A 14,397-nucleotide genomic window follows, 5' to 3' on the forward strand; every position below is an offset into this window, starting at 1 on the left:
CCTGCTTGCGAAGGGGAGGGGCAGTTTACACACACACACGCAGCTGCTGCATGCAGCAACGCACACAGAGGGAGGAGATGGCAGAGAGAATGCACTCCCCTGAAAACTCCCCTTGAATTCCTCCAGACTCAGAAAATGTAAAAGTTCACTTTTTGGAGATCCATAGAAAAAGGGTGAAAATGGAAAAAAGTATTCGAAAATAGTGCCTCATAAGGCGGGTAGAGTCCTTTGAAAACTCCCCTTGAATTCCTCCAGACTCAGAAAAAGTCAAAGTTGACTTTTTGGAGATCCATAGAAAAAGGGTGAAAATGAAAAAAAGTATGCCACAGCATGGATTCGAACACGCGACCAACCGCATCCAGGGGCGAGCGTTAACGCAGTGAGCCACTGGACCTGAGTACTCAAACATGCCTACTTGTGCATCTTAGACACTCTGAATTCACTAAATGTACAACCTTTTCTCCATCAAAATGAACAAATGAGACATGAAATAACATCTCCAGATCAAGACGAAGCGAATGGAAGCGGTCCCAGCCTCGTAGCTGTGAACAGCTGTGATCGCAGGAAAATGCTGTTACAAAGATTTATCAGTATATCTCCGGGACATTTCCCTGGCTTTGCCACCGTCACAATGGACAAATTAGACATGAAATAACATCAACAGATCAAGACGAAGCGAATGGAAGTACCCCCGGAGTCATAGCATGTGTAAATCGAGACGAAACATATCTCTCTCCCCCGCCTGCTTGCGAAGGGGAGGGGCAGTTTACACACACACACGCAGCTGCTGCATGCAGCAACGCACACAGAGGGAGGAGATGGCAGAGAGAATGCACTGCCCTGAAAACTCCCCTTGAATTCCTCCAGACTCAGAAAATGTAAAAGTTCACTTTTTGGAGATCCATAGAAAAAGGGTGAAAATGGAAAAAAGTATTCGAAAATAGTGCCTCATAAGGCGGGTAGAGTCTCTTGAAAACTCCCCTTGAATTCCTCCAGACTCAGAAAAAGTCAAAGTTGACTTTTTGGTGATCCATAGAAAAAGGGTGAAAATGAAAAAAAGTATGCCACAGCATGGACTCGAACACGCGACCAACCGCATCCAGGGGGGAGCGTTAACACAGTGAGCCACTGGACCTGAGTACTCAAACATGCCTACTTGTGCATCTTAGACACTCTGAATTTACTAAATGTACAACTTTTTCTCCATCAAAATGAACAAATGAGACATTAAATAACATCTACAGATCAAGACGAAGCGAATGGAAGCGGTCCCAGCCTCGTAGCTGCGAACAGCTGTGATCGCAGGAAAATGCTGTTACAAAGATTTCTCAGTATATCTCCGGGACATTTCCCTGGCTTTCCCACCGTCAAAATGGACAAACGAGACATGAAATAACATCAACAGATCAAGACGAAGCGAATGGAGGTACCCCCGGAGTCATAGCATGTGTAAATCGAGACGAAACATCTCTCTCTCCCCCGCCTGCTTGCGAAGGGGAGGGGCAGTTTACACACACACACGCAGTTGCTGCATGCAGCAACGCACACACAGGGAGGAGATGGCAGAGAAAATGCACTCCCCTGAAAACTCCCCTTGAATTCCTCCATACTCAGAAAATGTAAAAGTTCACTTTTTGGAGATCCATAGAAAAAGGGTGAAAATGGAAAAAAGTATTCGAAAATAGTGCCTCATAAGGCGGGTAGAGTCCCTTGAAAACTCCCCTTGAATTCCTCCAAACTCAGAAAAAGTCAAAGTTGACTTTTTGGAGATCCATAGAAAAAGGCTGATAATGAAAAAAAGTATGCCACAGCATGGACTCGAACACGCGACCAACCGCATCCAGGGGCGAGCGTTAACACAGTGAGCCACTGGACCTGAGTACTCAAACATGCCTACTTGTGCATCTTAGACACTCTGAATTTACTAAATGTACAACTTTTTCTCCATCAAAATGAACAAATGAGACATTAAATAACATCTACAGATCAAGACGAAGCAAATGGAAGCGGTCCCAGCCTCGTAGCTGCGAACAGCTGTGATCGCAGGAAAATGCTGTTACAAAGATTTCTCAGTATATCTCCGGGACATTTCCCTGGCTTTCCCACCGACACAATGGACAAACGAGACATGAAATAACATCAACAGATCAAGACGAAGCGAATGGAGGTACCCCCGGAGTCATAGCATGTGTAAATCGAGACGAAACATCTCTCTCTCCCCCGCCTGCTTGCGAGGGGGAGGGGCAGTTTACACACACACGCAGCTGCTGCATGCAGCAACGCACACACAGGGAGGAGATGGCAGAGAGAACGCACTCCCCTGAAAACTCCCCTTGAATTCCTCCAGACTCAGAAAATGTAAAAGTTCACTTTTTGGAGATCCATAGAAAAAGGGTGAAAATGGAAAAAAGTATTCGAAAATAGTGCCTCATAAGGCGGGTAGAGTCCCTTGAAAACTCCCCTTGAATTCCTCCAGACTCAGAAAAAGTCGAAGTTGACTTTTTGGAGATCCATAGAAAAAGGGTGAAAATGAAAAAAAGTATGCTACAGCATGGATTCGAACACGCGACCAACCGCATCCAGGGGCGAGCGTTAACGCAGTGAGCCACTGGACATGAGTACTCAAACATGCCTACTTTTGCATCTTAGACACTCTGAATTCACTAAATGTACAACTTTTTCTCCATCAAAATGAACAAATGAGACATGAAATAACATCTACAGATCAAGACGAAGCGAATGGAAGCGGTCCCAGCCTCGTAGCTGTGAACAGCTGTGATCGCAGGAAAATGCTGTTCCAAAGATTTCTCAGTATATATCCGGGACATTTCCCTGGCTTTGCCACCGTCACAATGGACAAATGAGACATGAAATAACATCAACAGATCAAGACGAAGCGAATGGAAGTACCCCCGGAGTCATAGCATGTGTAAATCGAGACGAAACATCTCTCTCTCCCCCGCCTGCTTGCGAATGGGAGGGGCAGTTTACACACACACACGCAGCTGCTGCATGCAGCAACGCACACAGAGGGAGGAGATGGCAGAGAGAATGCACTCCCCTGAAAACTCCCCTTGAATTCCTCCAGACTCAGAAAATGTAAAAGTTCACTTTTTGGAGATCCATAGAAAAAGGGTGAAAATGGAAAAAAGTATTCGAAAATAGTGCCTCATAAGGCGGGTAGAGTCTCTTGAAAACTCCCCTTGAATTCCTCCAGACTCAGAAAAAGTCAAAGTTGACTTTTTGGAGATCCATAGAAAAAGGGTGAAAATGAAAAAAAGTATGCCACAGTATGGATTCGAACACGCGACCAACCGCATCCAGGGGCGAGCATTAACGCAGTGAGCCACTGGACCTGAGTACTCAAACATGCCTACTTTTGCATCTTAGAAACTCTGAATTCACTAAATGTACAACTGTTTCTCCATCAAAATGAACAACTGAGACATTAAATAACATCTACAGATCAAGACGAAGCGAATGGAAGCGGTCCCAGCCTCGTAGCTGTGAACAGCTGTGATCGCAGGAAAATACTGTTACAAAGATTTCTCAGTATATCTCCGGGACATTTCCCTGGCTTTCCCACCGTCATAATGGACAAACGAGACATGAAATAACATCAATAGATCAAGACGAAGCGAATGGAGGTACCCCCGGAGTCATAGCATGTGTAAATCGAGACGAAACATCTCTCTCTCTCCCGCCTGCTTGCGAAGGGGAGGGGCAGTTTACACACACACACGCAGCTGCTGCATGCAGCAACGCACACAGAGGGAGGAGATGGCAGAGAGAATGCACTCCCCTGAAAACTCCCCTTGAATTCCTCCAGACTCAGAAAATGTAAAAGTTCACTTTTTGGAGATCCATAGAAAAAGGGTGAAAATGGAAAAAAGTATTCGAAAATAGTGCCTCATAAGGCGGGTAGAGTCCTTTGAAAACTCCCCTTGAATTCCTCCAGACTCAGAAAAAGTCAAAGTTGACTTTTTGGAGATCCATAGAAAAAGGGTGAAAATGAAAAAAAGTATGCCACAGCATGGATTCGAACACGCGACCAACCGCATCCAGGGGCGAGCGTTAACGCAGTGAGCCACTGGACCTGAGTACTCAAACATGCCTACTTGTGCATCTTAGACACTCTGAATTCACTAAATGTACAACCTTTTCTCCATCAAAATGAACAAATGAGACATGAAATAACATCTCCAGATCAAGACGAAGCGAATGGAAGCGGTCCCAGCCTCGTAGCTGTGAACAGCTGTGATCGCAGGAAAATGCTGTTACAAAGATTTATCAGTATATCTCCGGGACATTTCCCTGGCTTTGCCACCGTCACAATGGACAAATTAGACATGAAATAACATCAACAGATCAAGACGAAGCGAATGGAAGTACCCCCGGAGTCATAGCATGTGTAAATCGAGACGAAACATATCTCTCTCCCCCGCCTGCTTGCGAAGGGGAGGGGCAGTTTACACACACACACGCAGCTGCTGCATGCAGCAACGCACACAGAGGGAGGAGATGGCAGAGAGAATGCACTGCCCTGAAAACTCCCCTTGAATTCCTCCAGACTCAGAAAATGTAAAAGTTCACTTTTTGGAGATCCATAGAAAAAGGGTGAAAATGGAAAAAAGTATTCGAAAATAGTGCCTCATAAGGCGGGTAGAGTCTCTTGAAAACTCCCCTTGAATTCCTCCAGACTCAGAAAAAGTCAAAGTTGACTTTTTGGTGATCCATAGAAAAAGGGTGAAAATGAAAAAAAGTATGCCACAGCATGGACTCGAACACGCGACCAACCGCATCCAGGGGGGAGCGTTAACACAGTGAGCCACTGGACCTGAGTACTCAAACATGCCTACTTGTGCATCTTAGACACTCTGAATTTACTAAATGTACAACTTTTTCTCCATCAAAATGAACAAATGAGACATTAAATAACATCTACAGATCAAGACGAAGCGAATGGAAGCGGTCCCAGCCTCGTAGCTGCGAACAGCTGTGATCGCAGGAAAATGCTGTTACAAAGATTTCTCAGTATATCTCCGGGACATTTCCCTGGCTTTCCCACCGTCAAAATGGACAAACGAGACATGAAATAACATCAACAGATCAAGACGAAGCGAATGGAGGTACCCCCGGAGTCATAGCATGTGTAAATCGAGACGAAACATCTCTCTCTCCCCCGCCTGCTTGCGAAGGGGAGGGGCAGTTTACACACACACACGCAGTTGCTGCATGCAGCAACGCACACACAGGGAGGAGATGGCAGAGAAAATGCACTCCCCTGAAAACTCCCCTTGAATTCCTCCATACTCAGAAAATGTAAAAGTTCACTTTTTGGAGATCCATAGAAAAAGGGTGAAAATGGAAAAAAGTATTCGAAAATAGTGCCTCATAAGGCGGGTAGAGTCCCTTGAAAACTCCCCTTGAATTCCTCCAGACTCAGAAAAAGTCAAAGTTGACTTTTTGGAGATCGATAGAAAAAGGGTGAAAATGAAAAAAAGTATGCCACAGCATGGACTCGAACACGCGACCAACCGCATCCAGGGGGGAGCGTTAACACAGTGAGCCACTGGACCTGAGTACTCAAACATGCCTACTTGTGCATCTTAGACACTCTGAATTTACTAAATGTACAACTTTTTCTCCATCAAAATGAACAAATGAGACATTAAATAACATCTACAGATCAAGACGAAGCGAATGGAAGCGGTCCCAGCCTCGTAGCTGTGAACAGCTGTGATCGCAGGAAAATGCTGTTACAAAGATTTCTCAGTATATCTCCGGGACATTTCCCTGGCTTTCCCACCGTCAAAATGGACAAACGAGACATGAAATAACATCAACAGATCAAGACGAAGCGAATGGAGGTACCCCCGGAGTCATAGCATGTGTAAATCGAGACGAAACATCTCTCTCTCCCCCGCCTGCTTGCGAGGGGGAGGGGCAGTTTACACACACACTCAGCTGCTGCATGCAGCAACACACACACAGGGAGGAGATGGCAGAGAGAACGCACTCCCCTGAAAACTCCCCTTGAATTCCTCCAGACTCAGAAAATGTAAAAGTTCACTTTTTGGAGATCCATAGAAAAAGGGTGAAAATGGAAAAAAGTATTCGAAAATAGTGCCTCATAAGGCGGGTAGAGTCCCTTGAAAACTCCCCTTGAATTCCTCCAGACTCAGAAAAAGTCGAAGTTGACTTTTTGGAGATCCATAGAAAAAGGGTGAAAATGAAAAAAAGTATGCTACAGCATGGATTCGAACACGCGACCAACCGCATCCAGGGGCGAGCGTTAACGCAGTGAGCCACTGGACATGAGTACTCAAACATGCCTACTTTTGCATCTTAGACACTCTGAATTCACTAAATGTACAACTTTTTCTCCATCAAAATGAACAAATGAGACATGAAATAACATCTACAGATCAAGACGAAGCGAATGGAAGCGGTCCCAGCCTCGTAGCTGTGAACAGCTGTGATCGCAGGAAAATGCTGTTCCAAAGATTTCTCAGTATATATCCGGGACATTTCCCTGGCTTTGCCACCGTCACAATGGACAAATGAGACATGAAATAACATCAACAGATCAAGACGAAGCGAATGGAAGTACCCCCGGAGTCATAGCATGTGTAAATCGAGACGAAACATCTATCTCTCCCCCGCCTGCTTGCGAAGGGGAGGGGCAGTTTACACACACACACGCAGCTGCTGCATGCAGCAACGCACACAGAGGGAGGAGATGGCAGAGAGAATGCACTCCCCTGAAAACTCCCCTTGAATTCCTCCAGACTCAGAAAATGTAAAAGTTCACTTTTTGGAGATCCATAGAAAAAGGGTGAAAATGGAAAAAAGTATTCGAAAATAGTGCCTCATAAGGCGGGTAGAGTCCCTTGAAAACTCCCCTTGAATTCCTCCAGACTCAGAAAAAGTCAAAGTTGACTTTTTGGAGATCCATAGAAAAAGGGTGAAAATGAAAAAAAGAATGCCACAGCATGGATTCGAACACGCGACCAACCGCATCCAGGGGCGAGCGTTAACACAGTGAGCCACTGGACCTGAGTACTCAAACATGCCTACTTGTGCATCTTAGACACTCTGAATCTACTAAATGTACAACTTGTTCTCCATCAAAATGAACAAATGAGACATTAAATAACATCTACAGATCAAGACGAAGCGAATGGAAGCGGTCCCAGCCTCGTAGCTGTGAACAGCTGTGATCGCAGGAAAATGCTGTTACAAAGATTTCTCAGTATATCTCCGGGACATTTCCCTGGCTTTCCCACCGTCACAATGGACAAACGAGACATGAAATAACATCAACAGATCAAGACGAAGTGAATGGAGGTACCCCCGGAGTCATAGCATGTGTAAATCGAGACGAAACATCTCTCTCTCCCCCGCCTGCTTGCGAGGGGGAGGGGCAGTTTACACACACACGCAGCTGCTGCATGCAGCAACACACACACAGGGAGGAGATGGCAGAGAGAACGCACTCCCCTGAAAACTCCCCTTGAATTCCTCCAGACTCAGAAAATGTAAAAGCTCACTTTTTGGAGATCCATAGAAAAAGGGTGAAAATGAAAAAAAGAATGCCACAGCATGGATTCGAACACGCGACCAACCGCATCCAGGGGCGAGTGTTAACGCAGTGAGCCACTGGACCTGAGTACTCAAATATGCCTACTTGTGCATCTTAGACACTCTGAATTCACTAAATATACAACTTTTTCTCCATCAAAATGAACAAATGAGACATGAAATAACATCTACAGATCAAGACAAAGCGAATGGAAGCGGTCCCAGCCTCGTAGCTGTGATCGCAGGAAAATGCTGTTACAAAGATTTCTCAGTATATCTCCGGGACATTTCCCTGGCTTTCCCACCGTCACAATGGACAAACGAGACATGAAATAACATCAACAGATCAAGACGAAGCGAATGGAAGTACCCCTGGAGTCATAGCATGTGTAAATCGAGACGAAACATCTCTCTCTCCCCCGCCTGATTGCGAAGGGGAGGGGCAGTTTACACACACACACGCAGCTGCTGCATGCAGCAACGCACACACAGGGAGGAGATGGCAGAGAGAATGCACTCCCCTGAAAACTCCCCTTGAATTCCTCCAGACTCAGAAAATGTAAAAGTTCACTTTTTGGAGATCCATAGAAAAAGGGTGAAAATGGAAAAAAGTATTCGAAAATAGTGCCTCATAAGGCGGGTAGAGTCCCTTGAAAACTCCCCTTGAATTCCTCCAGACTCAGAAAATGTAAAAGTTGACTTTTTGGAGATCCATAGAAAAAGGGTGAAAATGGAAAAAAGTATTCGAAAATAGTGCCTCATAAGGCGGGTAGAGTCCCTTGAAAACTCCCCTTGAATTCCTCCAGACTCAGAAAAAGTCAAAGTTGACTTTTTGGAGATCCATAGAAAAAGGGTGAAAATGAAAAAAAGAATGCCACAGCATGGATTCGAACACGCGACCAACCGCATCCAGGGGCGAGCGTTAACACAGTGAGCCACTGGACCTGAGTACTCAAACATGCCTACTTGTGCATCTTAGACACTCTGAATTTACTAAATGTACAACTTTTTCTCCATCAAAATGAACAAATGAGACATTAAATAACATCTACAGATCAAGACGAAGCGAATGGAAGCGGTCCCAGCCTCGTAGCTGCGAACAGCTGTGATCGCAGGAAAATGCTGTTACAAAGATTTCTCAGTATATCTCCGGGACATTTCCCTGGCTTTCCCACCGTCACAATGGACAAACAAGACATTAAATAACATCAACAGATCAAGACGAAGCGAATGGAAGTACCCCCGGAGTCATAGCATGTGTAAATTGATACGAAACATCTCTCTCTCCCCCGCCTGCTTGCGAGGGGGAGGGGCAGTTTACACACACACACAGCTGATGCATGCAGCAACGCACACACAGGGAGGAGATGGCAGAGAGAACGCACTCCCCTGAAAACTCCCCTTGAATTCCTCCAGACTCAGAAAATGTAAAAGTTCACTTTTTGGAGATCCATAGAAAAAGGGTGAAAATGGAAAAAAGTATTCGAAAATAGTGCCTCATAAGGCGGGTAGAGTCCCTTGAAAACTCCCCTTGAATTCCTCCAGACTCAGAAAAAGTCAAAGTTGACTTTTTGGAGATCCATAGAAAAAGGGTGAAAATGAAAAAAAGTATGCCACAGCATGGACTCGAACACGCGACCAACCGCATCCAGGGGCGAGCGTTAACGCAGTGAGCCACTGGACCTGAGTACTCAAACATGCCTACTTGTGCATCTTAGAAACTCTGAATTCACTAAATGTACAACTTTTTCTCCATCAAAATGAACAAATGAGACATTAAATAACATCTACAGATCAAGACGAAGCGAATGGAAGCGGTCCCAGCCTCGTAGCTGTGAACAGCTGTGATCGCAGGAAAATGCTGTTACAAAGATTTCTCAGTATATCTCCGGGACATTTCCCTGGCTTTCCAACCGTCACAATGGAGAAACAAGACATGAAATAACATCAACAGATCAAGACGAAGCGAATGGAGGTACCCCCGGAGTCATAGCATGTGTACATCGAGACGAAACATCTCTCTCTCCCCCGCCTGCTTGCGAGAGGGAGGGGCAGTTTACACACACACGCAGCTGCTGCATGCAGCAACACACACACAGGGAGGAGATGGCAGAGAGAACGCACTCCCCTGAAAACTCCCCTTGAATTCCTCCAGACTCAGAAAATGTAAAAGATCACTTTTTGGAGATCCATAGAAAAAGGTTGAAAATGAAAAAAAGAATGCCACAGCATGGATTCGAACACGCGACCAACCGCATCCAGGGGCGAGTGTTAACGCAGTGAGCCACTGGACCTGAATACGCAAATATGCCTACTTGTGCATCTTAGACACTCTGAATTCACTAAATGTACAACTTTTTCTCCATCAAAATGAACAAATGAGACATGAAATAACATCTACAGATCAAGACGAAGCGAATGGAAGCGGTCCCAGTCTCGTAGCTGTGAACAGCTGTGATCGCAGGAAAATGCTGTTACAAAGATTTCTCAGTATATCTCCGGGACATTTCCCTGGCTTTCCCACCGTCACAATGGACAAACGAGACATGAAATAACATCAACAGATCAAGACGAAGCGAATGGAGGTACCCCCGGAGTCATAGCATGTGTAAATCGAGACGAAACATCTCTCTCTCCCCCGCCTGCTTGCGAGGGGGAGGGGCAGTTCACACACACACGCAGCTGCTGCATGCAGCAACACACACACAGGGAGGAGATGGCAGAGAGAACGCACTCCCCTGAAAACTCCCCTTGAATTCCTCCAGACTCAGAAAATGTAAAAGATCACTTTTTGGAGATCCATAGAAAAAGGGTGAAAATGAAAAAAAGAATGCCACAGCATGGATTCGAACACGCGACCAACCGCATCCAGGGGCGAGCTTTAACACAGTGAGCCACTGGACCTGAGTACTCAAACATGCCTACTTGTGCATCTTAGACACTCTGAATTTACTAAATGTACAACTTGTTCTCCATCAAAATGAACAAATGAGACATGAAATAACATCTACAGATCAAGACGAAGCGAATGGAAGCGGTCCCAGCCTCGTAGCTGTGAACAGCTGTGATCGCAGGAAAATGCTGTTACAAAGATTTCTCAGTATATCTCCGGGACATTTCCCTGGCTTTCCCACCGTCAAAATGGACAAACGAGACATGAAATAACATCAACAGATCAAGACGAAGCGAATGGAAGTACCCCCGGAGTCATAGCATGTGTAAATCGAGACGAAACATCTCTCTCTCCCCCGCCTGCTTGCGAAGGGGAGGGGCAGTTTACACACACACACGCAGTTGCTGCATGCAGCAACGCACACACAGGGAGGAGATGGCAGAGAGAATGCACTCCCCTGAAAACTCCCCTTGAATTCCTCCAGACTCAGAAAATGTAAAAGTTCACTTTTTGGAGATCCATAGAAAAAGGGTGAAAATGGAAAAAAGTATTCGAAAATAGTGCCTCATAAGGCGGGTAGAGTCCCTTGAAAACTCCCCTTGAATTCCTCCAGACTCAGAAAATGTAAAAGTTGACTTTTTGGAGATCCATAGAAAAAGGGTGAAAATGGAAAAAAGTATTCGAAAATAGTGCCTCATAAGGCGGGTAGAGTCCCTTGAAAACTCCCCTTGAATTCCTCCAGACTCAGAAAAAGTCAAAGTTGACTTTTTGGAGATCCATAGATAAAGGGTGAAAATGAAAAAAAGTATGCCACAGCATGGACTCGAACACGCGACCAACCGCATCCAGGGGCGAGCGTTAACGCAGTGAGCCACTGGACCTGAGTACTCAAACATGCCTACTTGTGCATCTTAGAAACTCTGAATTCACTAAATGTACAACTTTTTCTCCATCAAAATGAACAAATGAGACATTAAATAACATCTACAGATCAAGACGAAGCGAATGGAAGCGGTCCCAGCCTCGTAGCTGTGAACAGCTGTGATCGCAGGAAAATGCTGTTACAAAGATTTCTCAGTATATCTCCGGGACATTTCCCTGGCTTTCCAACCGTCACAATGGAGAAACAAGACATGAAATAACATCAACAGATCAAGACGAAGCGAATGGAGGTACCCCCGGAGTCATAGCATGTGTACATCGAGACGAAACATCTCTCTCTCCCCCGCCTGCTTGCGAGGGGGAGGGGCAGTTTACACACACACGCAGCTGCTGCATGCAGCAACACACACACAGGGAGGAGATGGCAGAGAGAACGCACTCCCCTGAAAACTCCCCTTGAATTCCTCCAGACTCAGAAAATGTAAAAGTTCACTTTTTGGAGATCCATAGAAAAAGGGTGAAAATGGAAAAAAGTATTCGAAAATAGTGCCTCATAAGGCGGGTAGAGTCCCTTGAAAACTCCCCTTGAATTCCTCCAGACTCAGAAAAAGTCAAAGTTGACTTTTTGGAGATCCATAGAAAAAGGGTGAAAATGAAAAAAAGAATGCCACAGCATGGATTCGAACACGCAACCAACCGCATCCAGGGGCGAGCGTTAACACAGTGAGCCACTGGACCTGAGTACTCAAACATGCCTACTTGTGCATCTTAGACACTCTGAATGTACTAAATGTACAACTTTTTCTCCATTAACATGAACAAATGAGACATTAAATAACATCTACAGATCAAGACGAAGCGAATGGAGGCGGTCCCAGCCTCGTAGCTGCGAACAGCTGTGATCGCAGGAAAATGCTGTTACAAAGATTTCTCAGTATATCTCCGGGACATTTCCCTGGCTTTCCCACCGCCACAATGGACAAACGAGACATGAAATAACATCAACAGATCAAGACGAAGCGAATGGAAGTACCCCCGGAGTCATAGCATGTGTAAATCGAGACGAAACATCTCTCTCTCCCCCGCCTGCTTGCGAAGGGGAGGGGCAGTTTACACACACACACGCAGCTGCTGCATGCAGCAACGCACACACAGGGAGGAGATGGCAGAGAGAATGCACTCCCCTGAAAACTCCCCTTGAATTCCTCCAGACTCAGAAAATGTAAAAGTTCACTTTTTGGAGATCCATAGAAAAAGGGTGAAAATGGAAAAAAGTATTCGAAAATAGTGCCTCATAAGGCGGGTAGAGTCCCTTGAAAACTCCCCTTGAATTCCTCCAGACTCAGAAAAAGTCAAAGTTGACTTTTTGGAGATCCATAGAAAAAGGGTGAAAATGAAAAAAGTATGCCACAGCATGGATTCGAACACGCGACCAACCGCATCCAGGGGCGAGCATTAACGCAGTGAGCCACTGGACCTGAGTACTCAAACATGCCTACTTGTGCATCTTAGAAACTCTGAATTCACTAAATGTACAACTTTTTCTCCATCAAAATGAACAAATGAGACATTAAATAACATCTACAGATCAAGACGAAGCGAATGAAAGCGGTCCCACTCTCGTAGCTGTGAACAGCTGTGATCGCAGGAAAATGCTGTTACAAAGATTTCTCAGTATATCTCCGGGACATTTCCCTGGCTTTCCCACCGTCACAATGGACAAACGAGACATGAAATAACATCAACAGATCAAGACGAAGCGAATGGAGGTACCCCCGGAGTCATAGCATGTGTAAATCGAGACGAAACATCTCTCTCTCCCCCGCCTGCTTGCGAGAGGGAGGGGCAGTTAACACACACACGCAGCTGCTGCATGCAGCAACACACACACAGGGAGGAGATGGCAGAGAGAACGCACTCCCCTGAAAACTCCCCTTGAATTCCTCCAGACTCAGAAAATGTAAAAGATCACTTTTTGGAGATCCATAGAAAAAGGGTGAAAATGAAAAAAAGAATGCCACAGCATGGATTCGAACACGCAACCAACCGCATCCAGGGGCGAGTGTTAACGCAGTGAGCCACTGGACCTGAGTACTCAAATATGCCTACTTGTGCATCTTAGACACTCTGAATTCACTAAATGTACAACTTTTTCTCCATCAAAATGAACAAATGAGACATGAAATAACATCTACAGATCAAGACGAAGCGAATGGAAGCGGTCCCAGCCTCGTAGCTGTGATCGCAGGAAAATGCTGTTACAAAGATTTCTCAGTATATCTCCGGGACATTTCCCTGGCTTTCCCACCGTCACAATGGACAAACGAGACATGAAATAACATCAACAGATCAAGACGAAGCGAATGGAAGTACCCCCGGAGTCATAGCATGTGTAAATCGAGACGAAACATCTCTCTCTCCCCCGCCTGCTTGCGAAGGGGAGGGGCAGTTTACACACACACACGCAGCTGCTGCATGCAGCAACGCACACACAGGGAGGAGATGGCAGAGAGAATGCACTCCCCTTAAAGCTCCCCTTGAATTCCTCCAGACTCAGAAAATGTAAAAGTTCACTTTTTGGAGATCCATAGAAAAAGGGTGAAAATGGAAAAAATTATTCGAAAATAGTGCCTCATAAGGCGGGTAGAGTCCTTTGAAAACTCCCCTTGAATTCCTCCAGACTCAGAAAAAGTCAAAGTTGACTTTTTGGAGATCCATAGAAAAAGGGTGAAAATGAAAAAAAGTATGCCACAGCATGGATTCGAACACGCGACCAACCGCATCCAGGGGCGAGCGTTAACGCAGTGAGCCACTGGACCTGAGTACTCAAACATGCCTACTTGTGCATCTTAGACACTCTGAATTCACTAAATGTACAACCTTTTCTCCATCAAAATGAACAAATGAGACATGAAATAACATCTCCAGATCAAGACGAAGCGAATGGAAGCGTTCCCAGCCTCGTAGCTGTGAACAGCTGTGATCGCAGGAAAATGCTGTTACAAACATTTCTCAGTATATCTCCGGGACATTTCCCT

Source organism: Notothenia rossii (genome assembly GCF_949606895.1).
Source record: "Notothenia rossii genome assembly, contig: scaffold_26, whole genome shotgun sequence".
Classification (NCBI taxonomy): Eukaryota; Metazoa; Chordata; class Actinopteri; order Perciformes; family Nototheniidae; genus Notothenia; species Notothenia rossii.